Consider the following 3,754-nt stretch of genomic DNA (forward strand, 5'->3'; position numbering starts at 1 on the left):
AAAAGTTAGAACTGAACGTGGAACAACAGACTGGTTCCAAATAGGAAAAGGAGTAAATCAAGACTGTATATTGTCACCCTGCTTATTTAACTTCTATGCAGAGTACATCATGAGAAACGCTGGACTGGAAGAAACACAAGCTGGAATCAAGATTGCCGGGAGAAATATCTATAACCTCAGATATGCAGATGACACCACCCTTATGGCAGAAAGTGAAGAGGAACTAAAAAGCCTCTTGATGAAAGTGAAACAGGAGAGTGAAAATGTTGTCTTAAAACTCAACATTCAGATAATGAAGATCATGGCATCTGGTCCCATCACTTCATGGGAAATAGCTGGAAAAATAGTGGAAACAGTGTCAGACTTTATTTTGGGGGGCTCCAAAATCACTGCAGATGGTCATTGCAACCATGAAATTAAAAGTCGCTTACTCCTTGGAAGTAAAGTTATGACCAACCTAGATAGCGTATTCAAAAGCAAGAGACAATTCTTTGCCGACTAAGGTCTGTCTAGTCAAGGCTATGGTTTTTCCTGTGGTCATGTATGGGTGTGAGAATTGGACTGTGAAGAAGGCTGAGAGCCGAAGAATTGATGCTTTTGAACTATGGTGTTGGAGAAGACTCTTGAGAGTCCCTTGGACTGCAAGGAGATCCAACCAGTCCATTCTGAAGGAGATCAGCCCTGGGATTTCTTTGGAAGGAATGATGCTAAAGCTGAAACTCCAGTACTTGGGCCACCTCATGCAAAGAGTTGACTCATTGGAAAAGACTGTGATGCTGGGAGGGATTGGGGGCAGGAGGAAAAGGGGACGACAGAGGATGAGATGGCTGGATGGCATCACTGACTCAATGGATGTGAGTCTGAGTGAACTCTGGGAGTTGGTGATGGACAGGGAAGCCTGGCTTGCTGTGATTCCAGGGGTCACAAAGAGTCGGACATGATTGAGTGACTAAACTGAATGAACTGAACTGATAATATTAATATGGAGAAATATCAGTAACCTCAGATATGCAGATGACACCACACTTATGGCAGAAAATTAAGAGGAACTAAAAAGCCTCTTGATGAAAGTGAAAGAGGAGAGTGAAAAAGTTGGCTAAAGCTCAACATTCAGAAAACAAAGATCATGGCAACTGGTTCTATCACTTCATGGGAAATAGATGGACAAACAGTGGAAACAGTGCCAGGCTTTATTTTGGGGGGCTCCAAAATCACTGCAGATGGTGACTGCAGCCATGAAATTAAAAGATTCTTACTCCTTGGAAGGAAAGTTATGTCCAACATAGATAGCATATTGAAAAGCAGAGACATTACCTTGCCAACAAAGGTCCATCTAGTCAAGGCTATGGTTTTCCCAGTGGTAATGTAGGGATGTGAGAGTTACACTGTGAAGAAAGCTGAGAACTGAAGAATTGATGCTTTTGAACTATGGTGTTGGAGAAGACTCTTGAGAGTCCCTTGGACTGCAAGGAGATCCCACCAATCCATTCTAAAGAGATCAGCCCTGGGATTTCTTTGGAAGGAATGATGCTAAAGCTGAAACTCCAGTACTTTGGCCACCTCATGAGAAGAGTTGACTCATTGGAAAAGACCCTGATGCTGGGAGGGGTTGGGGCAGGAGGAGAAGGGGGCGACAGAGGATGAGATGGATGGATGGCATCACCGACTCTATGGAGGTAAGTTTGAGTGAACTCCGGGAGTTGGTGATGGACAGGGAGGCCTGGCCTTCTGCGATTCATGGAGTTGTAAAGAGTCGAACACAACAGAGAGACTGAGCTGAACTGAACTGAATATGTTTTATTTATTATGTTTTATTATTAACTTTTAAAATATGCTAGTAAAATAATACATTTTCATCTCCAATTTAAATACTTGTAAATGCTACCAATTCTCAAATACAATCTAAGCAACTAGGTTTTATGAAAATTATTTTAAAATAACAATCATTTAAAAAAAATCTCTAGTTTGACCATCAACACTAAGGGTTAATCTCTGCAGCAATTTTCCCTCATTAAATTAAATGGACTATGTACAAATATATTGGTAGTATTACAAATGGACATAAATAAATATTAGCTTAATTAGATTTTAACTAAGTACAAGTAAAGGATTGCAATAACATTTACATTGCATGCTACAGTAAATATAATTTAAATAAAAAGTGTTGTATTCTTGGCTAAATAGACAAATAGATGGTTTGAAAACTTAGGTATACTTCTTTCAGCTTATAAAAAGAATAGAAAGTGTGTTTTTTTAAATATCTATTGAAGAACATAAGGAAAAAGATGTGTTGTAACAAAGATTTTTGCAAAAATAAAGCTTCAAAGATACAAAGATGAATGGAAATAAAAGAAAAAATGTATCATAAGCTATAATTGGATACAATGTTATTACTATAGACCCCACTGTTTATTTCATTTATTTAAAATTAAATATAATATTCATTTGTATAAGAAAGAAACAACCCTGTGTATCATAGTCATGAAGTCCGTTTTCACTTAGTTCTGTAAGCTGTAGATGAAAGGGTTCAAAAGTGGGGCAACGGGTATTGAGCACTGCAATTCCCTTGGAAAAAGATATTCTTTCTTGGACTGAAGGTTTTATATATATGAAGATGCAGCTGCCATAGGAAAGAGATACCACAATCATGTGAGAAGAACATGTTGTAAAAGCTTTTTCCCTCTGGTTCGATGAAGGAATTTTTAGAATTGCTATCACAACATAGGTATATGATATTATCACCATTACTAGCGTGACCACAAGAGTCATTGCAGCAGAAATGAATCCCACTGTCTCAATTATATGTGTGTCAGAGCAGGAGATCTGCATGAGGGCAGTTGTGTCACAGTAGAAATGATCAACAACATTGGAGGCACAAAAATAGTTTTAGATCTAAGAGGAAAGGTGCAAAGGTGGTAAAGCAGCCAGCAATCCAAAAACAGAAGACAAGCTGAATGCAGATTTTACTGTTTATGATGGTTGTATGATGCAGGGGCTTACAGATGGCAACATAGTGGTCATAGCACATAGCTGCTAGCAAGTAAAACTCAGAAACTCCAAGAAGGAAGACAAAAAATACTTGAGAAACACATCTACTATAGGACATGTTTTTGTCCCCAGTTGCCATCATAACTAGCAAATTAGGGATGCATGCAGTAGTATAGAAAATTTCTAAGAAGGAAAAATTCTAAAGGAAAAAAATACACGGGTATCTTGAGGTGAGGATCCACTAGAATGAGTATGATGATGATCATGTTGCCAGTGATGCTCAGCAAGTAGGTGATAAGTAGAAAGATAAATAATATGACTTTCAATCATGGGTCATCAGTCAAACCTGCTAGAATAAACAGTCACTCTTGTATAATTTTCTATTAATATCCTCTACTTTTCCAGTTCTATGTAGGGAAAAAAGAAAATGGTTTTAGTGAAAAAATAATATTGGTAACTAATGTTCAAAGAAAATTTAGCAAAATTATGTTTCAGATAGATTAACACAATTCACATTTGTGTTTTAAAAATGGTTATGCCAGGAGGAACAGTAGTTTGCATTTCCAGCGTATATAACAGATGATTCAATCTTAATTCACAATTCTAAAATAGCCTAGATGATGGAAATAAATGTTGATTGATAATATGTGAATAAGTTGCAGGGAATTTAAAGCATACGAAAATGCTTTTTCCTCTGTTGATTTTATTGTAAGGGTTGGGATGAATGCCAGTACCTGTTTAATTGAATGCTTTGCATTATTAAAGC

The 3,754-nt window shown here is 37.3% G+C and overlaps 1 pseudogene; it reads right to left on the reverse strand.

Annotated features, from left to right (window-relative positions):
- Positions 1 to 2,498: 2,498 nt before the first annotated feature.
- Positions 2,499 to 3,341, reverse strand: LOC138077692 (olfactory receptor 6C74-like; annotated as a pseudogene).
- Positions 3,342 to 3,754: the final 413 nt, after the last annotated feature.

The sequence above is a fragment of the Capricornis sumatraensis genome, chromosome 4 (genome assembly GCF_032405125.1).
Source record: "Capricornis sumatraensis isolate serow.1 chromosome 4, serow.2, whole genome shotgun sequence".
Classification (NCBI taxonomy): Eukaryota; Metazoa; Chordata; class Mammalia; order Artiodactyla; family Bovidae; genus Capricornis; species Capricornis sumatraensis.